This window comes from Rhyacophila brunnea, unplaced genomic scaffold, assembly GCF_057557595.1.
Source record: "Rhyacophila brunnea isolate RB1 unplaced genomic scaffold, BYU_Rbru_1.0 scaffold_2, whole genome shotgun sequence".
NCBI classification, from domain to species: domain Eukaryota; kingdom Metazoa; phylum Arthropoda; class Insecta; order Trichoptera; family Rhyacophilidae; genus Rhyacophila; species Rhyacophila brunnea.
The window spans coordinates 2,177,777-2,205,761 of record NW_028232859.1 but is presented as its reverse complement, the minus strand read 5'-3'; the positions used below and the strand labels follow the sequence as shown (position 1 = coordinate 2,205,761).

Here is a 27,985-nt window from a genome sequence, read left to right as displayed (position 1 = left end):
ATTTTGAATTCTTGAATTTGGCCCTCCATCCAAAAAGTTTGCCCGCCCCTGGTTTACAGTTTACGTCATAACGTCGACATCTTTTCATTTTCTTTTTTAGTTATTTATGCCTACCCAATCTACATAGAAAAAATAATGATATTTAATATCAACATTATTGCTACATTTGCTTATTATTTTTCCTGATATTCGTTTCCTGTAAAAATCGATGTGCTTGCAAAAACGATAGGCAATTTAATACGCACAAAAATGTGCAAATCTGCGTGAATAAATAAAATTACATTTCTCAAATCATCAACGTTTATATTCCATTGAGCAATATGCAGTAAAATACTGCAATTAAAAACAAAATAATTATTCTGTTAATGGACAATAAAAAGTCAAATTATATGATTTCAAAATCAAAACGCAGGACATGGGGCAATATATTTTTAATGACCCACCAAATCGGCTCTTGTCTAATAGGTACATACATACATTATTTAAAATGATCTATATATATCCGAAACTTTTTTTTGTCTTCTAAACGTAGATTTGATTTGTTTTTAAAGCGATATAATTAAAAATTCTACAGACGCGACTTCTAACTTTGACACAGATAAATTGCAGAAAAAAATTGATAATTATTATTATATTATGGCGATACTACTTTTTTAGATGTGTCGAAGGCGACGTAAATACAACATGCATGAAATGAAGTTCCTATTTTTTGGCGGGTCAGAAAATAAAGAAAACAAATTGTCAATAGGCGATGCCATGATAAATAAATTTGGTATAAATAATTACAAGATAAAAAAAACTTTTTATATACAACGTTTTTAAATTTTCTGTTGAATCATATAAACTTGGCTTGACTAGCTTAAACGATCAAAAAAATTTGTACTTGATAGAAATAATGTCATTTTAACATTCATATTGATTTCCATAGTAATACACGTATATATTAATAATTTAGTTGCTAGGAACCCAGACCTAGCAACCAATAATAGTGGATTAGATTACGGATTTCTTCCGAAATTACTTTTCATACAAAACAGAATTAACTGAAAATGAATTCAATTCTACTTAAAGATGGCAAAAAGTATTTAAAAAAATGCATTGGCATCTTGTTCTGATATATTCTAAAAGTTTCAAATGTCTAGCTATTCGGGAAGTTAGTTAAAAATCGATTGCAAGATTTGAAAGAACCACCGGATAAATAAGAATGCGAGCTAAGAAAAACGTTGTAAAAATAATCATTAAGTCGTATATAAGAAACGTCAGGTCACAGAGGCATTGAAAAATCAAAATATGTCAAAGTGCTTTTCTAAAAATTAAAATACATTTATGTTACTTAATAAATTTTGTCTTCACAGATCTGTGAATACGGAAGGTATCTAACGAACCAATCTAATAACTACTAAAACGTAATAACTACCTAATATCTAAAATCAACAAACTGCACAAGGTTGTTAGTTTTGATTCTGTGATAATCCATGGCCATTACCGCATCAGTGGTTAGGTACTCAGTCTCGACGCATATTTGAAGTGACCCTCAGAATAATAAATAAAAATTACTCTCAACAATATTATTTAAATAAAAGCTAATTTACAGTTTTCCTAAGAGAGAGTGTGTCAATTGCCAAGGTATACACTTGGCTGTCATAAGCAGAGCTGTTAATGTAACCGGAACCGAACCCCAAAACCAAGAGAACCGAATAATTTTGGAACCGGAACTGCGAAAAAAAAATTAGGGTTCAACGTTTCCACATGTTCTTAAAAATTTACATTGATATATTATATCAATATTGATCATCCATTAGAAAACTCGAACATTCAAATTAAAATTTATTTATATAGGTAGTGAACTTTAAAAATTATAAATTTAAGGCGTTCACAATATGGCATTTAAAAACAAAGAAATATTAATTAAAACAGTATAAAAAATAAATGCAGTATTTAGTATAGAGTAAATACAAAAATTATAAAGTCGATACATACACCGAATGAACCAATATGAATTTCAAACATTCAGTTGACAAGTAGCCAAGAATCTAAAGTAAATGTAAATAATTAATGATGTTTTAAATAAAAATTCGCGTTAGATTTTTTTCAGACAGAACTGAACCTCAAACAATATAAGGGTTCGACAGCTCTGCATAAGTATGAAAACAAAGCCAAAGTACATACTCGACAATAAGTAATAAGAAAAGTCCAAAAACAGCGGATTAAATCAAATCACCCAACGAAGCCTGTTTGCACACAAAAATAAAATATTTTGTGAGACATTCTTTTAAATTTAAAAATATGTTGACCTACCCATATCCAATGTTTTTTTTTATTAAGACTATCAAATTTCCGTAAAGCACGTGTGTTCAGAATACAAATATTTTTATACATTTAAAAGGTTGATGAATTCTCAAGAATTTTTCTAGTTTTTGATTATTATTTTTAAATGTTGAGTTTTTACAACACGTACCTAGGTATATTAATCGACATAGCCGTACTTACATCAAACTATATATCAAAAAAAATATAAGTAATAATATGTCGCTTTGTTATAACTTATAACGTTATTTTTTTACCATGTTCGATCCTAAGATCACATGGGTCCCACATAGTGGCTAGTGTTAGCTTATTGGTTGTCATTTAGGTATATACTTAGGGTCCAAACACACATTGAAAAAACAACGTGTGAATTTGCCAGACCCCCGACATTATAAGCCCGACGCGTAGCCGCTCGGCAAACGTGTGCAAAATTGGGGCGTGCGGCAAAATTCAATACTTAAATATCGTTGCATGTTTACTGTCGCGTCATGTCACTTAGATAATATTATGTGAATCGAACGTAGAATAGATTTCTTGTCAAAGAAACAATTGAGCATTACCTATGTTTATCCATCCTCCATCTCCATCCCTCACGCCATCTTTGGCTTCCCGACCCCCTACCTACTAATCGTTCAACACACGCGTAAAACGATCCGTATGGTAAGTCGAGGGTTCGGTTTCGAATCCTGGGTCTGACAAAATACCCCGTCTAGAATCGAACATTGTAATTCACTTTACACTTATCTCGAAAAGTAGATCGACGTCACCAATGTTTTTTTTCACATTTCCGTCTATTCTTTTCTGTCTTTTGACCACGACTGACCCTAATAGGATCATGGACCTTCACAAATTAGAGGCTCGTATTACGTAACAAACTTTGGTTTTTACGAGAAATGGATGTTAACCATTTGCTCAATCTATTAGGTCCATACTCTGACTCTCATACAAATTGAAAAACAGACCTAGAATTCGAACCTGGGACCAACGACATTATAAGCCAACGTGGGCGTCTATTATGAATCGATTAGTGAAGGTTTCAGAACGACAGCGCCATTACTCAAGATTTAGTTTTTTTCGGAGTACCACAAAGCGCCCCCAAATTTTAATAGTCACCGTGTAAGCTCCTGTGTAGGTAGGTACCTTCTGTGTATATGTAGCCCAAAATTCAGCGTGATAGAAAAACGTTACAGGCTACTTAAGTTCGTCTTTTTACATTATGGAGTAAACATATTGACCTACAAGTTGAAGGTATAGAATGGAGAGTATATTCTAAATCCGATTGATAATGTGTGGTTTCCTCTCTTCAAGTTATCATCATTCATCATCATCAACATAATATTATGCAAATATGTATTTTAATAACCATAATTGTTTTATAAATAAAAATTATTCAAATCATAAAATGTCAAAACTAATTAAATTTTTAATTACTCACTGTATTAATTATTTTCCCGAATTCGCACCGCACGCAACACCTGTAATAAAAAAATATCCAATCAGTTCACAATGCAACGATTATTATTCAGAATAAAGAATCGATAGAAATAATAACCTGTCCAATTAGCAATTATTGGCTATATAAAATCGCAGGTGTTTATCCAGCGCCATTACTGAAAACGGAAGGTCGTCGAAGAGGCTCATAAATAAATAAATAAACAAACTTGAACGGTCGTGATGATGAGTACCGAGGATGACTATCGTCCGCGATGACAGCAAATATGACGCAATTGACGGAGAATATCTATCGTCAGTACTGGATTCAGTAAATAAAAAGTACCCACAATAAAATAATGTACCGATGCACGTCACGCTTTCAAAAAGTATTTCAATCACACGTGTGTGCGGAACATGAACTTCAGTAAAAGAGAGCTCCAGAACTTAGGAATACCACATAATGGTATTGAGACCTTCATGTAACGCGGAAAGACTTATAAAGATGGCGCAGACAAGTCTACGTGGTGTAATATGTTGATGAAGTGATTAAATGTATAGTAACGCCCGGTGGCGGATTGGAGACTTGGAGGCCCGAGACACCGACTGATTTTGAGGCCCCCCACGATAAAAAAAATATAAATTTAAACTACTACCGCAAAAATTAAAAGTATTAATATGTATTCCTTTCCTAGAATCACACCCTGTCACTAAAAACAATTATTATTAAAGATAACAGTAATGACATATTATTATAAACTTAGTGGTTTATTTATTGTATATAAATACGCAACTGTCTGTTTCACTGGTTATGTTATAGGCTTATTTGATGTTAGTTGCAGGGATTGCGTCATGTGAGCCAAAGAAAATTGCCGCTGATGGTACCCAAGGGACAACAAAATAAATTATTATGAGGTCACCCTAAAACCCACTGGATAGACAAACTAATCAGGTTTTATTTAGAATTATTAATAACCATTTCCTTTTCGTGCAAGGTGGTTGCTAGTAATTTTTGAACAATCACAAACACCCAGGCTTTGAGAAAAACAAATAAATATTGTGTCCTCACCGGGTCAAACCCAGAACTCTCGGGTGGAAGGTCAGCGCCTTACACACTCCACTACGAGAGCCGCCAACAAACTAATCACTAGTGAACAAGAAACTTGGAAGTAGCTATGGAGAGGCGTTGATCCAGCGATCGCTCGACCCGGATTTGCTAAATGTACCTAATATGTATATTATAACTTATAACTAGGCTTAGGATTCTTAGGTATTTAAATATTTTTTTTTTGAGCGGCCCCACAACCAAATACTAAAAATACCTATCTATCAGACAATTTTGAAACACTTAAGCCCTATTTGTTAGCACCTATTTTTAAATATTTTTGGATAATTACATATTTTTACATATTATAGGTTTAAGCACATATTTTCACATAAAGACAAAATTTCAATGTTCCTGGACCAATTAAATAGTGTTTTAAATAAAAATGCTGGACTTCAAACGCTGCAGAATATTAAAGCTGTTTTGGAAAATCCATCAGATTCCTCAGATGTTTCAATTTTTTCTACTTCAGAAATAGTTTCATTTAAATACGCAGTAATAACATCTGTAGAAGTGGAAAGGAGTTTTCCGTGTATAAAAATTTGCTAAGATAAAATCGTCAAAGATTCACTTTCGAAAATTTGAAGCATTATTTTATTATTTATTGTAATAAAGCGTTTTCTGTTTGTGAATAAATAATAAAGAAATATATATGATTTATTGTAATAGGTACTCATTAAAATTTTTAACACCTATTTTTGTTTTTTTAGCACATATTTATGAAATTTTAATAACATATTTTCCAATTATAACTACATAATTATTTTAGGTACCTATTATTCATTTTTAGCACATAAAAATCCTAAGCCTACTTATAACAATCTCGATTTTTAACAGACACCGATTTATCAACTCTAAGCCGGGCGTTAAAATCACTAGCATCGCTTCTGTTCACAAGATATTGAAAAATGTTATAATATTTTTTTTGTATTGATCGACAGATCGTGCTGATGGGGTATTTTGTTTTTCCACAATAAGTTTTCACGCGGCGTCTCGATGATTTTCCTTCCCGCATTCTCTAAACAATTTTTTCAAAATGATGACGTGCCATCAGGCCGATAATGTTATTCGAAATGTCCAATCTCCACGGAGATATTAATTAGATAATAATAAATAATAATTATTGATACAAGGCCTGCGACAGTTCAATGATTTTGTTCATTATGATTCCGCGTTTTTTGTTTAAAATTTACTTCATTATATTAATTATTTTAACAGGTACTTAACAAGAACAAAATACTTATTTATATTTAAATAAATAATAATTACAAGATAAAAAGAACTTTTTATATACTTACAACGTTTTTAAAATTTCTGTTGAATCATACAAACTTGACTTGACTAGCTTAAACGATCAAAAAAATTTGTACTCGATAGAAATAATACTGAAATGTCGTATTGATTTTACTTTTTCATTTCGAAATCAATTCTACTTTAAGATAGCTAAAAGTATTAAAACAATGCATTGGCATCGTGTTCTGATATATTCTAAAAGTTTCAAATATCTAGCTAGTCGGGAAGTTAGTTAAAAAACGATTGCAAGATTCGTACCGGACAAATAAGAATAAGAACTAAGAAAAACGTTGTAATAATAAATATTCATGACTGTATAATTAATACCTACATATTATTATCACAAAGTGTACGTCATTACTTTTATTGTTGAATTCAGTAATTGTATAGCTTTCTCTATGATTTGATTGACTTCTTTTATTTAAGTAAACTATTTTATAATATTATGTAATATGCTTCTCCTAATCATACATAATATGTTTAACTCTTCACATTTGTTACATTGTTATCATATAATTTGGAGTATGTATGGTTCCATCTAACTCAGACATATTTGGACTCGTAAGGTAAAATTAGGTAGGTGAAAAATTAATATTTTTAGTGGTCACATTACGACCAGAGCGCTGGAGCGGAGCTCGGAGCAGGAGCACGGAGCAGTGGAACAATGGGGTTTTAAACCTGGAGCAGGAGCGGAGCCGGGGCTCCACTGTTCCGGGTGTTTTTTTTATTATTATTAAATTTTCGTCCTAAAACCCAATGAAAATATTATATCATTTGACAATTTGCAACACTTGAAATATGGCAACACTGCTAAGTGATAAATAATAACCTCACTTTTTAATAATGAAAATGACGAATAATAAACCTTGTTTTAAAACTGCATATTTAACATTTGTATACATATAATATCTATTAAAACTTTCAGAGCGGAGCAGACCCTGGAGCGGAGCAACTCAAAAAAGGGTCCGCTCCAAACCTCTGATTACGACTGTGATATTATTACGATCGAAATATAATTGTTTGACCTAAAAAGATCAAGTTTTATTTTATTTCAAAATTTCAGTGTTTTCGAGACAATATTCAAAATATACCAATAGAGGCATTGCTAGTTGCCCGGCCGCAAGATTGCTACTCGAATGGGAACCTTTTTATGAAGACAGTTGGGAAGGGGGCGTGGTTGTTCTCGCCATTTTGTAAATAATTCATTATTTAATTAAACATCAATCAAATAATTTTATTACCGGGCGGTGAGGCCCGTCGCCTATTCGATAGTGATATATTTTTGCGTAACCTTGTAAGTACATACAATGTAACTTACTTGGTTAAATTAATAAAAGATAAAATTGTGTCTACGGGGTAAATTGCGTTTTTGAATACATCAAAGAAATCGTCAGTCGTTTTTATCAGGTTGACCAGCGCATCTTTTTTATACACAAGACTGCTATCGGCACCTATCGAGGGTTTTTAAATGTTTGTATGGAAGTATTCTAATTGTTATAATAAGTTAGCCGTATAAATAGTCAAAACTGTCTATCTCGCTCTAAAATTTAGCACACCCAAGAGAGGTGCTATTAAAATATAGCACTTATTGTAACAATTACAACGAACTTATTGTAATTGTTTCAATGTTTGCGAATACTTCGATACAAAACTACCCTCGATAGCTGCCGTTCATGAAGTCGTTCGTTTACAGTAGCTAGCAGCAAAAACAAACTCACTCCAATTAAAATGCTTAAACTATGATTTCAAATACATACATACGTTATTGTCCTGAAATAGCGTCACTTCTGGATCCGAACCCACGATAAAGTGCTTAGCCACTATTCCACGATGGGTCAATGTTTTTTTAAATACCTAGCTAATTAAAAAAAAACTATAAAAATGCTCTTCGTAAAAAAGTCATTGGCCACTGAGCGCCGCATCAGCAGAAGTTGTAATCTAACAACTAACAGAAATCAATAAATCATCGGCACAATGACATATTGTATAACAACTCGTACGATCCGGTCTTGACTCTCTCACAGGTGAGTTAATGATCTTGCACGCATATCAGAAGACTCCACACATTATCAATAACACGTAAGGTCGTCGGAATCACGACTGATGACCGAATCGCAGAAGCCGACGAACTGGTCTTGGTCGATGGAAGTCGCCGCGTCGTCATCCGCATGAACGATAGCGTCCATGATCGTGGATAGGTTGATATACTCTCCATGACGCATCAGTGCTCAGGTAGTGTCATCTTCAGTTAATAATCACCGTCGGAAATAAATTTAATGCACCTCTGGTCTCTAGCATACAAACATAGTAGGGGAAGGTGGGGGTTAGTTGCAACACTTTCAGCGTTTTGATTTTTGTATTTTTTATTTTCAAAATAACATAATGTATTTTAACATAGAAACAATAAATGGTAATCAAAGAATATATTATAATGAAACAAGTACTTAATTTATAGAAAACAGTTACATTTTCTTTTTATATAAACATGGAGAATTGTTGCAACTTGCCCCGATTGTGGGGTGACTTGCAACACCCTTGGGGCAAATTGCAACACCTACTCGGAGTTATCAGAGACATCTGATTCGCAGTTGATACATATTGTCAACTTCTGAAATGGAACTCATTGCGAAGATATTATTCATATTCGCGACAAGCAATATGAAAAATTGTAAAGCAGGCCTGAGCAAATTTTTTGGATGAAGGGCCACATATAAAATGAACGGTGGGCCGCACGTAAAATACTATTTTTAGACATACATTATTTATTATCATGAAAAGAAAATTTCAACATAAAAAATAAATGATTCTTTAATACTCGTAGTCAACAATTTAATGAGAAGAATGGAACAAAAAATGGATTTCAGGTGTTAATTTTGTTGTTGAGATTTTTAAAACTGATTGTAAATGGTAAAGAGTTTTTAGTGATATTCATAAATTCACATAAATTATGTAGGTTGATCCAAAAATAACCAAATTTTTTGAGCTTGTTTCGAAGTTGTTCGAATTTGTCTGAATTAAGAGTGTGTAAAATTTGCAGATTTCTTCTCGTCGGTGCAATTCATGGAAGTATATATATTACTATTAAAAGTATTTTCTTAAGTATTTTCAGAAATACTATTAAAGCTCGCGGGCCCCACATAAATACTTGGCGGACCGTAGTTTCCCCAGACCTGTTGTAAAACATGTTTTACGAAAAAGGCTCAACCGCTTACCACGTGAAATGTGTCACCAGGGGGGGTACGCGTACCGCAGTATGGGAAACACTGCATAAACGGGAATATTGAAGTCATACATGGGAAATGCCAATAGAAATGGCGTATTTCAAAAAAATACTACCTTATTCTTAAGTCAATTATTATTATAAAACAATCATTATTTGTAGGATGTTTTATCACATTTGAATGGTCAAAGACATAGCTTATAATATATATTTTTAGAATTATCTTTAAATGTGTTAATCGTGCTCATTTTTTGAATAATAAAATGCCTAATTATTGTCAAATTTGGGATCACAGAAATTATAAATATATTTTTTTATCGTAAATATTTTACTATAATAATTTCAACATAAATTTTACTAATGGTTTTATAAATGCGTTTAAAAATTATTAAACGTAAAAAATCTTAACACCACTGCACATGGATGTACTGAAATTATATTCTAAAACATTAGATTGAGAGGTTTAAAAGAATACTATTTTATCTAATAAAAATACTTTATGCAGTCATCAAATGTTTAAAATAAATATAATGGATAATAAAAGGTGTCAAAATTAAATAAATAGATTATCTACAATGCTTAAGGAATGTTCAGGCTAATGCTTTGAAAATACCATAAAACTCCATTTTGACCTACGTTGGGCATGTGGGCCGTTACGTAAATATAAAATTAAGACCTAAACTAATCGTAATAATATATATAATTATGTAAGTATGTATTATATTTTTTTTCTTGCCTTACTAAGCGTCAATACCGAATATTAACGAACGTAACCGATGCGCCTCAACCAAATAATTCCACACTACATGGCAAACGAATAGAATTAGAGAGTTAAATGAAGAAAACTATAAGATAACGAATGTGTAGACCGAAATACCTATCAAATCTGCAAAAATTTAATTCAGAGAAATTATGACACAATGTACCTATACAGTGAAACCCCGATTCTACGATTTTCAAGGGACCCTAGAAAAATACGATAAATACGGGAAAAGATAAAAAATGCGGGATATAATAATATATATTTATTTTTTTAATCCCCGTTTTTGTCCTGGATTTTTTCGACGTCTTGAATTTTATTATTTTCAGTTTCTCAGCTAGAGTAGTTCTAGTTTTCTTCATGGGCGGGGGGGGGGGCATTTTAGTTGTGACCGACCTGTGCAAACAAAGTGACGCGACTGAAAGGTCTGTAATAGTTATGCATCATAAACAATACCACGAAAGCGAAATGAATAATATTCAACAAAAACGGTCAATCGGGATAATATTTGTGACGGGACCATAATATTTAGACGATGGATCGAGGAAAACGATACATCGAGGAACGGTTAATGCGGGATTATTTAACATTGTTCTTAAGGGTGTTTGGAGGCACTCTCAAAAATGAACGATCCGTGCGGGAAAACGATTTATGCGAGAACGGTAGTTCGGGGTTCCATTGTACATATTATAATGATTACATAGTTCTTTGAAAAGGTTCGGTCATTACAACTAAGGTATCTGCTATTTTTTCTGCCATTCGGTGAATCGAATTATTTCAAGATTCGGTGAATTACAAAACGCTACTCCAATGGGTAATAAATGTATGACGCATTGGAGAGTTTTACTATCGCAATATAATATAAATATTTACCTTATTTACGTTATAATATACCTATTACGAAAACTTATAACCGGTCAGAATTAATAACCAACTTGTTTTCGTAACATTTATCAAGAAAGGAGTTACATTCCTATCAAGCTAGCGCCTACTTGGGTTACTATTGCAGGATATAATACTTAAAATGAATAATTATAATTTACTATAAACTGGATTCTTGCATTTTAATATGAAAATATAATTGATGTTGACTTCTGTAAACGCAAAATTATACACCCACACACAAATTTACACAGTGGCGTCCCTAGACAAAATGCCGCCCCTAGGCAGCGTCAAAATGTCACCCCATTATGCAGTATTTTTTATTATCATTTCATGACTTCAATATCTAAGAAATACATTATTAACAAAATATATAAATACCACAAAATTTTATTTAAATGTCATCTCTACTTCAATAGACAATATTGCGAGTCCACGGTTTCAGATACAGTTAAAAATACACCTGACAACTTTCAAAACTCGCGAATGACTGGCAAAAATATTTGGATAAATTAATTAGGTACTTACCTAAGTATGTACCTACCTATAATTCAAATATAATTCGCAAATTTGCACGTGTCATTGCTGGCCATCAAGGAGTGATTTCCAAAGACAACGGAAGTAAACTAGACATCGCGAACCCGACGTAAAAAAAAAAAAATACAGTCCTGTTAAACCGTTTATGATAATTGATAGGTACATTTTGTTTCCAACCAGTGAGCTGATTTTTTTAATGGAAAGATATTTCCGTTATTACTAAGTTTAGGTACCTATTCCTATATATATTTATTGATTCTCCTCGATATGCCGCCCTTCGAGTAACTGCCGCCCCCAAGCGACGCTCAATCTGCCTACCCCCACGGGACGTCACTGACTTTACGGGTCCGATGCACAGAATGTCCACGTTATGTAAAATTAACTAGGTACCTATCCAATTACAATACCAATTCATATACGTAATTTAACTAAAAACAATCAATCACATTGCAACATCCCCACTGTCGATCAAAATTGTTACCAAAATTATATCATTTGATAATGTAGTCATAAAAATACGATAATAATCGTAATAAAATTAAATGCAATAAGCCAAACTGATTAAATGCAATAAGCCAGGGATATTGCTTGGTGACGACTGATCATACTAAATCAGAGCTCCGCAACCGGTGTGCCGTGAGACTATGTTAGGTGTGCCGCGGCGCATTGCTTCCAAAAAACAAACAACGCATATAAATTTGTATATTATACAATACTTACTTAATAGCCAAATTTGCGTAGGTACATGGCTTGTAATATATTTGAGCACCTGAACCCTTTCAAATATCAAGCCAAAATATATAAACTTTTTACGTTCATTGAAACAACCTCTGGTATCACATTAATTAGTTATTGTATTGATATTACAAATTCACGAACATATGTAAATTTAGTTCTTCCTCGTGCGTTATCCTATATTTAATTATTTATCAAATAAAAAAAATAGATTAATGTAATTTTGGTGCATGGCCGCCCCCACCACAAGGGAGGGGGGCTGACAGAGCTCTAGCCCGGGGGCCCAGGCTCAGGGGGAGCCGGCGTGGCAGATCAACCAGATAAGTGAGATAAACACAAATTACAAATTTCCTCTAATAGTAAAAAAGGCAATTGAGGGGTTGTGGGGTCGACAATTAATTATTCTTAACCCGACAACTAACCATAATGCAAGTGGATGTACGAGGGTGGGTCAATAAGTCCTTAGAAAAGCCGACAGGTGGCGCGACTAGTACTGTAAGCGGTTTGTTTTCATGCAGCGGCACTACCGATTCAGTATGCTGCGAAGTTTCAATCAGATTGGTCGGGTTGTTGTGTGTTTCTCGTACATTTAAAAAAAAAATGGCTTTGCTTGTGGAAAATGGAAAAATCGAAAATGGAGAAAATTGAGTTTAGAGCTGTTATTAAACATTTTAATATAAAAGGGGTAACAGCAAAGGAAATAAAAAATGAGTTGGATTTAGTTCACGGCATATCTGCTCCTTCACTTGCAACTATTTATAACTGGTTAAATGAATTTAAACGTGGTCGTACATCAACAAAGGATGAACCACGCTCAGGACATCCTGTAGAGGTGACTACACCAGAAATGATCAATAAAATCCACGATATGGTGTTAAGTGACCGAAGATTATAGTTGAGTGAGATAATTGAGGTTACAGGGATCTCAAAAGGTAGCGTCATTTCTATTTTAAATGACAAATTGGGCATGAAAAAAATTTCTGCAAGATGGGTGCCGCGTTTGCTCACAGTCGACAATAAACGCAATAGGGTGGTGGCCTCTAAAGCCCTGTTGTCGCTCATGCAACGCAATCCGGATGAATTTTTTCGTCGCTTTGTGACTGTAGATGAAACATGGATACACCACTATACTCCCGAGACGAAAGAACAGTCAAAGCAGTGGATTGCGAAAGGCGAACCATGTCCAAAGAAGGCGAAAACCGTAAAATCAGCTGGTAAGGTTATGGCTACTGTATTTTGGGATGCACGTGGAATTATTTTCGTTGACTATTTGGAAAAAGGAAAAACAATAACAGGGGATTATTATGCATCTTTATTGGACCAGCTAAAAAACAAAATTGAAGAAAAACGGCCTCATTTAACAGGAAAAAAATCCTCTTTCATCAGGACAATGCCCGTGTTCACACATGTTTACGATCAATGGCTAAAATTGAAGAATTGAAGTTCGAATTGGTCGACCACCCACCGTATTCGCCAGATTTAGCCCCCCCCCCCAGTGACTTTTTCCTTTTCCCAAACTTAAAAAAATGGCTAAGTGGACAACGTTTTTTTTCAAATGAAGAAGTCATCGATCGGACAAATGCTTATTTTGAGGACCTTCCGAAAACTTATTTTTCTGACGGTTTAAAAAAAATTGAGAAACGTCTAACCAAGTGTATTGAGCTCCAAGGAGATTATGTTGAGAAATAAAAAAAAAATACAAAAATAAAAAATGTTTTAATGCTTTTTTCTAAGGAATTATTGACCCACCCTCGTATTTAGAATATAAAATCATACAATGAATACCATTAATGTTACCTCAAACACCATTTAAAAATATCACACTGTCTTTAACCTTAGCGATAGGTAGGAGGTCCGCCAAAGATCGTGACCTGGGGTCCCGCTTCAGAATGTGGGGTTCATGTTTTGATAAATTGTTTTACGTGTGGTGTGCCGCGGAATTCTGGGAAGACTTTTGGTGTGCCATGGGTGAGCAAAGGTTGCGGAGCACTGTACTAAATGACTCAATGGATCAACAAATTCATCGATTGAAGTAGGTACGTGACATTGTTACATCGTACTTAGTCAATTATTTGTGCAGATACTCCGATTCTTCTGCATCTATGGATCGCACTTCACTCGTAGGTACCTACCACCTTTGCTTGTATCTATTTTTATAATTATTATAGATATTTCGTTGTGATTATGAACTTCCAAAAAATTGATGATTAATATAATATTTAATTTATTCTGTATCTTTTTTTAACAAAAATGCGTCAATTTCAATAATAAAGATGGTCACGAATAGTGACTGAATCGCATATAAATTCATCAAGACATAAAATAATAATTCTTACCTGTAGAGTTATTAAAAATGACTCATGCCTATCTTATCTCGTCTCCATTCTTCCATCAATCAGTGTCTCGGCCAAAAAAATGCTTCATGCTTCTTAGAATATTATTATATTCCTATGATAATAATAATTATTAATATTAGAGGGCAAAGGGTTCCGCGAAGGCCTTCAGGGAGAAGTGATTTGATCGCGCGTGAGAATTAAGTTTATTACTAGCCTCAGTAATTATGTTTCTTTTTATTAACGACGTATCATATAATCGCCCTAATGAGAAATAATGCATATTTTTCATATCAACTAATAGCTTCGGGGGATGCAACATGGAAGTAATTAGGAAGTGTTTTATTAACATCAAAAGGCATTGTAATTCACTGATTATATCAACATACGACATATTTGCTGCCATTTTTGTTTTGTATTGATTTATCATTAATATGAAACTCAATCTACTGATTAAAAATATCGAATAAAAAACTTGTAGAAGATGGATCCTTTATTTATAAAACTTCACCTTTCTCCGACTGTTGATGAACATCATTCCGGAGAAAATAACGCCTCCTTAATTGTGTATACGTATATATAATAAAAAGCTACATTCCTACTATACAATAACGAAGTCATGAAAATCAATAAATCCACTTGAAAATTGAGTCTGCAAATCTTCAGTAATACCAAAGAAAGTACCTTTTTGTGTTTGTTTGCAAATACAGCTTGACAACACATTTATTATTGAAATAATTCTGCATATTATTTTGATAGTATGTCAATGCAACGGACGGGGCGGGGCGTAAACCCAGGAGATGCAGGGTTCGATTCCCTGCCGGGGGGGGGGGGGGGTGGCTTACTTTTTTCAAAAAGATTTTTTCTATTGGTTATAATATATTTTCTCAGAAAGTGTTTTTCAAAATTACGTATGTTCAATAATCAGAATGGTACATTCTTAAATCTGCTGCTCAGAAGATATAAAAATATCTTTAATAGTCGCACAAGAGTAATTCAATAATGACCACTATTTATACCAGAAAAAGGTTATAGGTAACGTAGCTACCCACTAAATTGTCAATCAACACCACGTTACGAAATGTGAAATCAAATATCTTGTACATAGCTGCACTTGCTCTAGTATAGTAACTCTACTAAGTAAACTGTGGTCATTACGTGATTCTAAGAATTTAGTGTTTTCAATAGGAAAAATGTAGTTTTTCCTATATCAAGGAAATATTTTCCTGTTGTCACAAATTAGAATGAAGCAATGTAATATATCGAGATATAAAAATAGTGACTACTGAGTAGTGACATAACATAGTTAGTTCAGCCGAGCATTTTGTGAATTAATCAGTATGTTTTGTTAGACTGTTACGCTTCTATCGTAGAATTAATGAGAACTATCACGGATTAAGACGGTACTTCAGTGAAACGGCAAATAATTTTCAACTATAGGTGCGACGAAATTTTGGACTCGCTGGCAATCGGAGAGCGAACGTCGAGCTGTGAACACATCAATTTGTTTCGTGATGGTGACGAGTAGGGATTCCAATCCCGGGATACCGAATCCCGGGATCCCGGTATTTCGGGATTGATTTTTTTATCAATTTTTATGGAAAATAAAATAAAAGCGAAAATATAACAGAAAAAATACTTTTAATAAAAAATAACTACATTAGACTAAACTGAGTTTGAGTGAAGTTTGATTTATACCCATGTGTAGGTTGCCGATTCATTTTATTTTTTCACATAAATTATTAAAAATGAGAAAGATTGGAAGAAAACAATACTTCGCACTTTTAACAAAGTAATTCCACCATGATATCATACGTTTTACGGCAGTATCATATTTGGCTGACTAATTAGATTTATGAACCGGAAAGGCCATAAGTACGCCATGATTATTTGCTTTACTATTTTAAATCTCGCTAATCCATTCATTATGTCTTTACTATCAGAAACAGCAATCTAATATTAAATTCACATTATTATTTATATTACAATATTATTTACTCCATTAAACTTGTGTGTTTCCAAGATTGAACGTATACAATATTAACAATAAATGTCTTAAATAGTATAAATTATACTAGATTTATTTTTGACCGATTTTACTGTTATTAGTAAATATAAAAATGTTATATCAACAATGGAAAAAAATGCCAATCCCGGGACCAGTCCCGGGATCCCGGGATTGTCAAATTGTAATCCCGAAATCCCGGGATCAGAATTTTGGCTCGGGATTGGATTCCCTAGTGACGGGGGGGTATTAATTCTTAAATCGTGTAAAGATGACTAAAAAGCGTTACCCATTTACTTGAAAAATAAAACATGTCAATGAATTATTATTATTGTTACTAATAGAACAATAAACAGAACATTAAATGGACGCATGTTGGATTTATATGACAAATTATATTTCGTTCGGCACGCGTCATTTGCACAATCCGCGCATCGCCTAGCCACGATCTTTTTAGACCATGCCTCAACTGAGGTATAGCCTCAAGGAACCATCACATGAAAATCTTAGTTTACCCTATATTATATTATTATTGTGTTGTTGAATAGGTATTGTGCCGCTGTCTGGTTCCGAGCTGCTCTTGTCAACAACATCGACCATGAATATCATCAGTGGCACCATATCCTCTCCATCGCTTCCACGGTTGCCTGTGCTGACAAGGATATTTCCACCCAAGATAAGGTGAAACAATGCCACATTGCGTAAATATTAATAAACATATAAGAAAAATTTAAACACAAAAAATAACGTTTACGTTTACACCAAGAAAACTTCTTTGGATATGAGCAGGAGTGTAACTTTCTTTCTTTTCTTTTACGGCCATCTGTCATTTTATACCTACCTATTTTATAATTGCATATTTCCAAAATTTTAAGCCTAAAATGCCCAACGGTTTTCTGTGCAGTTCCATGTTAAAAACATTAATTTTGAAGTCAAATGATGACATGACAGATTAACAAAACAAATGAAAAGTGAGAAAACATTCTAGCCACTTGGGATGAGTTCATTAATTTATTATTAATTGTGTAAATAATACTTTTACATACGCAATACATGTTCCTTGTCTCTGCCATCCTTGGTGGTATTGGCTTGTGTGTCTCTGATAATTATTTTAGGAATCGAGGGCATCCGTTGTTCGTTCTTCCAAGGTGCAGAACTAATCTGCCATTGGCAATGCCAATTGGGAGGGCAATAACTCTGTTCAACCAAGTCACTTCGTATATTGACATATTACACCTGCGTGAGAATGAGTATAGGTGGGCATTGTTATATAAATTCTTAAAATAGGGTCTACTTAGCTCATTCGGTGTACTTCCTTGTACCTAATTTATATATTTTTTTATTTACACTTTTCTATTGTTTAATTCTGATCTATTTCTGATCTATTTCTTTTTTATATAATACTGTTTTATTAATATTTATTTGCTTCTAAATGTCATGGTCACATACTATAAGTATGTAAAAATAAATAAAATTTGAATGTTATTAAAAAATGATGATGGGATTATGTATCAAGTTTATAGGGATACTTGAATCAATCTTTTATGTTAGAGGCATAAGGCATGTTTCTAAATTATATTATATGCCAGCATAAATGTCTCAATAATTAACAATAATTTAGATATTTTTTCATACATCTTAGGATGGTCTTTCCACTTAGTAGGTATAGTATAAATTCGTATTATTGAATGGATAGCATAATACGTACCCCGTAACACCTGGTTTGACAATTCTAAATATTACAATCCCTGCGTGTGACTATTCTAGAAGTTTTCAAATGCTTGAATAATAAACGTATCGTTCCAAACAAGGAACTATAAATAAGCCAAGTGTACGAGACGTTAAACTATCTGACTTTGATATTAGTTACGTTCAAGGTGTACGGCGCAGTAATGGAGATACATGAACACTTCTCGCAGTGAGTTCCTCCCAGCAGTCGTCACCCGGCGAACAAGCAACAGATTGAGCGAATATTGTAATCCGCGACAGAGGCCGGATGTAAGTGATTAATTTGTTAGTATGCAAGTGACGCATCTCGCAGTGTAATGCATTCACGCCAGCGAATAACGTAGATGCAACGGCCGACGCAACAATATGTCTGAATGCAACACTGTACACAACAATAAAATTCACACCGATACACATCAGGGCCAGACGCGGCCGAATCGCAGCACCAGCAATCGTAAAATCTTCGAGACTAGTGATTTGTCTCGTTTTTACAAGGGGTAATAAGGTTTTGTGTTATTTTGCTTGGGAGATTTTTATGTGATTTCAATTTTTATTCAATGTAGACCCTTCAGGAGTGTTTCTCATAAAGAACAAGGTCTGTTGCATTAACGCGTACTAACCAGAGCGATGAACACTCTAGTAATAATAATTTATAATTCCTGCGCATCTATTCTATACACAAGACTAGGGAATCCAATCTCGAGCCAAAATTCTGATCCCGGGATTTCGGGATTACAATTTGACAATCCCGGGATTGGCATTTTTTTCCATTGTTAATATATTTTTTTATATCTACAAACAACATTGATAAAATCGGTCAAAAATACATCTAGTATAATTTATACTATTCAATACATTTATTGTTAATATTGTATACGTTCAATCTTGGAAATACATAAGTTTAATGGAGTAAATAATATTGTAATAAAAATAATAATGTGAATTTAATATGAGATTGCTGTTTCTGACAGTAAAGACTTAATGAATGGGTTAGCGAGATTTAAAATAGTAAAGCAAATCATGGTGTGCTTATGGCCTTTCCGCTTCATAAATCTAATTAGTCAGCCAAATATGAAACTTCCGTAAAACGTATGAGATCATGGTGGAATTACTTTGTTAATTGTTTTTTTCCAATCTTTCTCATTTTTATTAATTTATGTGAAAAAATAAAACGAATCTGCAACTTACACATGGGTATAAATCAAACTTCATTCAAACTCAGTTTATTTCTAAAGTATTTTTCTGTTATATTTTCGTTTTTATTTTATTTTCCATAAAAATTGATAAAAAAATCAATCCCGAAAGTTTCGGGATTATGTTTATCAATCCCGGGATTCATAGGTATCGAAAATAGCTCAGGATCTCGGAATTCGGGATCCCGGGATTGGAATCCCTACACAAGACTGCTTTTGGCCGCTACGGCAGCTATCTAGGGTAGGTTTGTATCGATGTATAAATATTGTAACAATTACAATAAGTTAGCCGTCTAAACAGTCAAAACTGTCTATCTCGCTCTAAAATTTAGCATAGCCAAGAGAGGTGCTGTTAAAACATAGCACGTATTGTAACAATTACAACTAACTTATTGTAACTGTTACAATAAGTGTTAATACTTCGACACAAACCTAAAATAGATAGCTGCCGTAACGAGCGTATCGAGCGTTGATACACAAACGTATGGCGTAGGGATTGCAATTCCGGTATTTCAAAACCGGTATTCCAGTGTTTATAAATACCGAAATACCGGTTTTAAAAATCCAAAATACCGGAATTTTCGGTATTAAGAAAGCACACTCGTTCAAGTCTCAGTTTAAAGTTATGTGCTGCTAAAATGCAAATATATTGAGTGAATCCAACAGAGTAATTGTCACGATGAATTATCATAATATTATTTCGAAATAGAAAACATCCGTGACAAAAATGTTCAATTATTCTATAATTAATGATGACAATCATGAAATATACAAGCATTGAATTTAAGAAGCTTTTCCTGCAGCCGGACTTATTTGCACCTGATGAACTTTTGAGGGCTTTTGTTAAAATTATCAATTATTCAAATTATTTGTAAAAAATCACTAGTTCTACGATTAATCAATACATATTTTAAATGTCAACATAATAAATGAAGGTATGTAGGTTTTTCTATAAAATAATATTTTAAAAGATTTTAATAGCTCTATTTTTATTGATAAGCACCTACCTCTGTTTTTTTCAATGTTTAAGAAATACCGGTATTAATACCGGTATTCAATAAGAAATACCGAAAAACCGGTATTGTCATTTTCATTTGGTATTGCAATCCCTAGTATGGCGACCTAAAAATGGCACTGATTAAAATCTCAATTATTATATCACAGTGCCAGTGAATTACAAACTGACTTATTCCTGTAAACCGAGGGAAGTATTTAGTATCTGTTCTAGTACAATAAGAACGTATGTTTTGTCATCATCAAGGCTTGGATCATTTGACCTCAACATACCCGGTTAATTTTTGTAAGTTGTGTCATAAAAAGGTTCGAGAGAAAATTAAAAGGAGTCGTCCGACCTCAGTGGGTATTACTGTCTGCTAACGGTCTAACCCTTTAACGGTTGCATAAGCCCGATAGTTACATACAGAAACGAACTGACCCAAAAAATGAATATCCAGTTAAGATCATCCAAACAATAGGTATAATCAGTCAAAAATTTGATGCAAAATACTAAATACAGAATTAGAATAAACCACGACCTGGAAGAACTGATTATATACGAAAATATACCTATAGGTAGCTCAACAAACAAAAAGATTGAGAGGATCTGACCAAGTAGACAGTATGCATACATCATGCAGGCAGAATGTTAAGAAATTATTACCACAGAAAAATAAATGAAAACATATAGAACGACTGCCTCGAGGAAGATCTAGGAAATCCGAAAGTAGAAAGCTGGAAGGATATAGGAACGACTTGGCAACCATTGGAAGAGTAACCAAGTGCGGACGGTGCCAAGGAGTTCGTAGAGAGATTGATTACAAGATTGTAGAATACAAGAAGAAATTGGAAAGAGAAACAAAAACAATTAATTTTATAAAACATAACCATCAAATAGGTAGGCACCTACTATCCTCATTTCGATACTTTCGAATGTTTGGATTATTGATTGAACAAATAACAATTAGAATAAAAGAACAAAAGTACAAAACCCAAGATATTAAATTAATGATGGTATTGGAGATGATACAATATAAATCAATTTATTCATTGAATCAGCTACCAAAATCCTTAAACCTTTGGCCATAGCATTGAAGAACTATTAAAGATATTTTTTACGAAAATCTTACCGGAGGAATAATAGATTAGCAAACATAATCCCATATCTCAGGTCGGCTTATTTATTATCCGACGTGAGATTAGTAATCCGTGCAGTAAATTTCCTTATTACATTATAACCTTAACATATAAATACTACGACTGAGGGTGGTTGATGGAATTTGATTTTAAATTCTAATGGATTTAAGTTTTGTACTATTCCATTTGAGTATCAACTACAAAAAGTACAAAATTGAAATCCATTATAATTTATAACATTAAAGCCCGTTTCAGACGGGACACCGGTGTCGCGCTCGATATAATATAGGCCGCTACATTCTCAAGCCGCCGATACTCTTGTTTTTATTACCACAGCCAGTGTTATGTTCTAATTTATAACGCGAAATTATGCGTTGACTCATTAGCTCTGGGGCGTTCATAAACATAATACAAATGCCCTTTTATTCGAATACAAAGGCCTCCTATATTATATCGAGCGCGACACCGGTGTCGCGCTCGTATATAATAAGGAAACCTTTGAATTCGAATAAAAGGGCCTTTGTATTATGTTTATGAACGCCCCGAGCTAATGAGTCAAAGCGTGTCCGGTACACTTTTCCCGTCTCGTCTGAAACGGGGGTAACAGTAGGATGTGGAGAATAAAAAGGCATTCGTACACAAATATCCAGGTCTGCTCATGCAATAATATCGTCATTATTTTATTGATAAACACACGAATACGATTAAACAATTAACTCCGTATAAGTAGCAATAAATGTCATTATTGCAAATCGGTTTTGTACACAATTGTAGTCATATTTTGCTAACTAAACACATATTATGTATAATGCATTTTGTATGTAAGTACCTAGTTGAAAAATTAATTTTACCCAGATTGCGATAAGTATGATTATTGCAAATTAGAATTATTAGGTGGCGTTCAAGTAGTAGAACTTCATTATAATGGTTTTGAAACTGTGTTATTGTTGTTAATTCTACTTTAATTAAGTCATTTACGGCCAATAAACCCATATTCGGAACGGTCGACTATTACTAAGACTATAAAACCGAAACAGCTGTCAACGTAAATGACTCCATTAAAGTAGAATTACCAAAAATTACTTTGTTTTAAAACCATTCAAATTAGAATTCATGCTTTTTACGTATTCTGCCAACGTGTCCACTTTAATATTGAGATTCTGCATGGAATCGTGTGCCCAGATATGTGTAAAAAGTATGCAATACAATTATTTATTTTTATAGAATTAAAGAAATTCACAAAAAAAACTAATATGACATAATTAAAGTGTCTTTCCACCAATAACTAATAACGGTAGATACATAATATCAACACAATTATTTATATGTTGTAAAAATATTGCTTACTACTGGTAACTGTCAATAATTTATTGTAGATGGAGGACCATTATAATAGAAAATTAAATAAATTTTCGGTACTGTTCGGTTATACCGGAGGCAGCGGAAAACGCATTTTGAAAATAGCCGATAAACTGGATTATTTGTTAGGTTAACCTAACCAAACCTAACCTAACCTAACCGAACCTAAACTAACCCAAACTAACAAATAATCCAGTTTATCGGCTATTTTCAAAATGCGTTTTCCGCTGCCTCCGGTATAACCGAACAGTACCAAATTTTCTAATACTATTTTCATTTCTATTACTATTTTCAATACTATTTCATTTACTTAATAGCCATCATGATAGAGTTTGTCTGGCTAATCTTTCATTGAAGTAATCAGAGGAACAATTTTAATCAAAAAATACATTGTCACATAAATGATATTATAATTGATTCGCTAAATATGAATTTTAACCAAAACATTCGAATAACAACATGTATAATAAATATTATATAAAAAAAAACTATTGTTTTTCCCCTCAGTAATCACTGTGAAGTGTTATTCTTCGAATATTATATTTAATTAACATGTAAGTATATCTTGTTACAATGTATTTTTGTCAGTTATAAGTTATAATTATAAATAAACATCAAGGTAGGTGAATAAAAGCAGTCATAAGAATTAAGTACCAACATACAATTCAAATTTGGTTTATTTTACTGTATGGTTATTTGATTCAAAATTATGTCATCAAATATCATCACATTGGATTTACGTATACGATGCACATGCAATTTTATTTTCTTCTGCAATAGAGTGATGCAAGTGAACGAACTTGGCATTGTTTTGCATTTTATGCAAATTATTGACCCACCTGCATCATCATTGTTCGGCCCTTCCCTCGGATTGACTCATTCGTTGGTTTCGGTGCCAATGTGATACCGCTGTGGAATCCCTTTGTGAGGAGGAAAACGTCAATCACAATGATTACACACAGGTCACAACAGTACAATTTTACTGAAAGGACTAAATACGAGTAGATAAAAAAATAATTCATCGGTTCGTCATTTTTCAGGCATACTGTCATAATGATATTATATTTCAGGCATGTCCAACGCGTCGATAGCACCATATACCCTAGGAATTGAGTCGTAAAAATATTAAACGCGTCTTCGTACAGTAAATTTGTAATATAACGAGTCCATTGGTATTTTTGAGGGGAAGGATTTACCATTCTTATTTTATTTACGTGGAACTCATTTTAAAATTAACCATGAGGATACCCGCGTCATTTTTCATTAGACTTATATCACATCACTCACGGCCTGCCGCAGGAGTGAGAGAAAGAAAATGTTTGAATATCCGTGCTTTAAACTGTGATGTATATTCATCTTACAGTCGCACAGGAAACTCTTTGCAAAGTAGGAGTATAGTTTGACCATTAGTGCAATGAGTGTCCAAAAAGAATACCAAAACATGGTTTCGGTACATCCAGTAAAATATATGTAGTACGTTTGTTTAAGTTAAATAGTGACGATGGAAGTGTATAGTGGATCACTACCAGTTTTGATACTGTATAATAATATATACACAACCTACTTCAAGTTGGACACTCCTGTTATATAGAATTTACAGGAATTAATGTTTTAAAGTGATATGCAATCGAAATGAAACAAACAAGACATAATCGTATATTATATCGACCTTTTTTGAGGTATGATCTATGCCCTATGGCAGGGATGGCGAACGTTTTTACGAACGCGTGCCAAAATTTCCCAAATAATATTTTTCGACTGTCGCGCCATGCCAAGCAGTTTTTCATGGGGAAAAAAAGTTTTTAAAAGTTTTCTAAAAAACTAGTTTTTAAGAATTTGATTAAAAAAGTTTAAAAATTACAATTGAGTTATTGATATTCTATCTTTCACCGTATTTCTAGCCGAAGGCATATCTTTTATTCTTTGAATATTTTTGTCTTGTTTTCAAAATTTTCAAAAATATGGTGGAAGTATTTGAACGACTCTTCTTTCATATGATATTCTACATCATTGAACGGTTTTCCATTTTTAGAGATTATGTTTGAGTCAAAATAACAAGCAGTTATTATATTTCAATGTCTGCCGATAATTAATTTCATAAGGTTTGTTGATTGAATATTTATATTATTATTTGCCCGATCCTAAGGACCGACTTATACAATCGTATATTTACATTAAACGTAATGATTACATTGAAAAGGATTTGCCTGCTATTTTTTATACAATGCGATTCGTCATTTTTGCACGAATTTCATCGTTTCCGTTTGCGCATCAATTGGTAAACATAATATAAAAATTCGCATGGCTATGTCGTTATTATTTTTTAATATTATATATAAGTACTTCAGTATATATTTATTTGTAAAACTTTTTTAATAAAAAAAAAACATTTTTTAAATAGCTATAATATATAAAATAGTATTTTTTTCTTCTTCAAAATGAAACATTCGCGTGCCATGCAAAATCATCTCGCGTGCCATAGGTTCGCCATCCCTGCCCTATGGCCTATGGTAAGAATTAGCACATTGATATGTGTAAATAAGGATAGGGATAAGTATAGTTTACCCTCTACTACTCCGGTTACCTTTCACTACAACTATGGCTGTCAACTGTACCGGTTTGGCTGAGATTTTACCAGAAAAGAATACCCTATCCGGATCCCGGGTGAAATTCAACCGGGAACGAAATTCAGTGGCACCCAATCGTTATTCCATTTAAAAGTGACTCTACTAAAATTTTCAAGAGAACTTGGGAACTGTATTGTGTGGATGCCGTCCGAAGGCATCACTTAAAAATAAAATGTTCGGCGAGACGTTGCTGAAGATCCTATTGCGCGTGGTCAAGGATAGAGACCTCCAGACGGTGTGAAAGAGATGTCCGATGAAATCGTGTACATACTGTCATTTTCTCTCGCCATGGTTTTTTAATTAAGGCCGGATTGGCGTAGAGATGTCCTCATGCCAAACTTTTTTTGACAATTGTATACCTGGTCTATATACATAAAAACGTGATGTGCCAATGCTTTATCTAAAGATTTGGTAATGTCTATCAAGATTTAGTTAGCCACAGATCATTAAGCTGAATTTATTCGATATATTTTATAGAAAAAACATTCTTTCTCAGATTTGCCGGCTTTTGAATAACTGCCTGCCCCTACGGGGCGACACTGGGTCTATACTACCTAATATTAATAATATGAGATCTGAAATTACCAGTAGGTGCTTAGTTAATATTATTCATATATACAATTTATTAGTTTTCCAATTAAGCATTACCCAGTAATGCTTTGATGTCAATATGCGCATTTGAATAGGAAATGATTCTAAATTCGAATTGATTCGAATCACAGACTGAACGACTTCCTGCGATAACACAAGTGCCGCTCAAAATAGAGATGAGTTCAAAAAAGGAAACACCGGAAAAGTGAATCATATGATTCGTATTCATTGAATTGAGATCCCGAATCGTAAGCCTGATCGGTGATTATGATTGTAATCCGCACATATTACATGAATCCACCCAAATAAGTATTCATTAGAATGCTTATGATCATAACATTGTAAGAAATCACGATTAAATTGGGCAGTTTATTTTTAATGGTATTAATTTCGAAGAGGCTATTGTTTCAGGCCGACAAGGACGAATCGTAATGGAAGAAATAAAAAAAAATCTGAATAAAAAAGCAATCAGACACATAATAAAATGGCTGGTTGGAATGCCTGGCTGTAGTTATTTCCTAACTCAAAGTGCTAAAAAGTGGTCGGAAACAATTTCGATAAGATCTCAGCCAAGTAACGAGGAAAAAATCGATTACATATTGTGTAATAATTTATACATTATATTTTAGATAAAATATGTAGTCATTTAAATGTAAAATCGTCACCTGCATTTCATATACTGTAATTGGAACGATTCGGAATCACATACTGGTCAACGGCGATTGGACGCCTGGACAACAGGACGATAGGCATTTGGCGCCGCACAGATTGGTGAAAAGATACGTGTACATTACGACTTTAGTAAGTATACAACTAAGGTTCATAGTATACTGCATCAAGTAGAAGAGGAAAAGTTAACTTCGTCATTTTTTTTAAATAAATACCTCTCCGCCTTGTCTTCTTGTTTTATGTATTCAGCACCCCCAGTAGGTATGTATGTAAGTAACTGATGCAAGACGTCAACCGCAGTCCGCCATTTTTTTTTTGTTTTTTCTTCAAATTATTCTGTCAAAGCGGATATTATCAATTTGTCAATAGCCTGTTATTCAACGTTCTACATTCGCTATCAATTGCTGTAATAAAAACATCGCATTAGTCCCTCAGTTATAATATTATTATGTAGCTGTAGCAGAATGTAATATATTAATTGTGATTTATATTTTGTTTTCAATTTGTCATTAAAAGTAATCCTAATACATCGTCGTTCAATGTATCGTACCCCTGAGAGGTCAGATTAGCAAAATTGCAAAAAAATGTACAAGTCTGATTTCGACACTAATTTATGGATGGCAGAAATTGTATTATTTCATACGCCATGGAATTGAAGAGGGTATCGGAGTATATACCATCGGATATTCATTATTGTATTGCTTTACATGGCAATATAAAGAACTCATGAGTGACTGATTTAAAAATCTTAAGATTTTTTTCTTGGTGCCGTTGTCAATCGAAGGTTTGCACGGTTTTAGAATTCCAGTAGATATATCTGCCGATCATGATATATAGTCGTAATTAGGGAATCCAATCCCGAGCCAAAATTCTGATCCCGGGATTTCGGAATTACAATTTGACAATCCCGGGGTCCGGGATTGACATTTTTTTTCCATTGTTAATATAAAATTTTTACATTTACAAATAAACATTGATAAAATCGGTCAAAAATAAATCTAGTATAATTTATACTATTTAAGACATTTATTGTTAATATTGTATACGTTCAATCTTGGAAATACATAAGTTTAACGG

General features: G+C 33.3%; 1 protein-coding gene across 2 annotated transcripts in view; it reads right to left on the bottom strand.

Moving 5' to 3' along the window:
• Positions 1-27,985, bottom strand: part of LOC147071672 (beta-1,4-glucuronyltransferase 1) — a 228,342-nt gene that overhangs the window by 72,281 nt on the left and 128,076 nt on the right. For both annotated transcript variants that reach the window (XM_085946490.1, XM_085946489.1), the window contains one exon: positions 3,743-3,782. The gene's annotated coding sequence lies outside the window, so the exon portion shown is untranslated. The remainder of the gene's footprint in view (positions 1-3,742; positions 3,783-27,985) is intronic.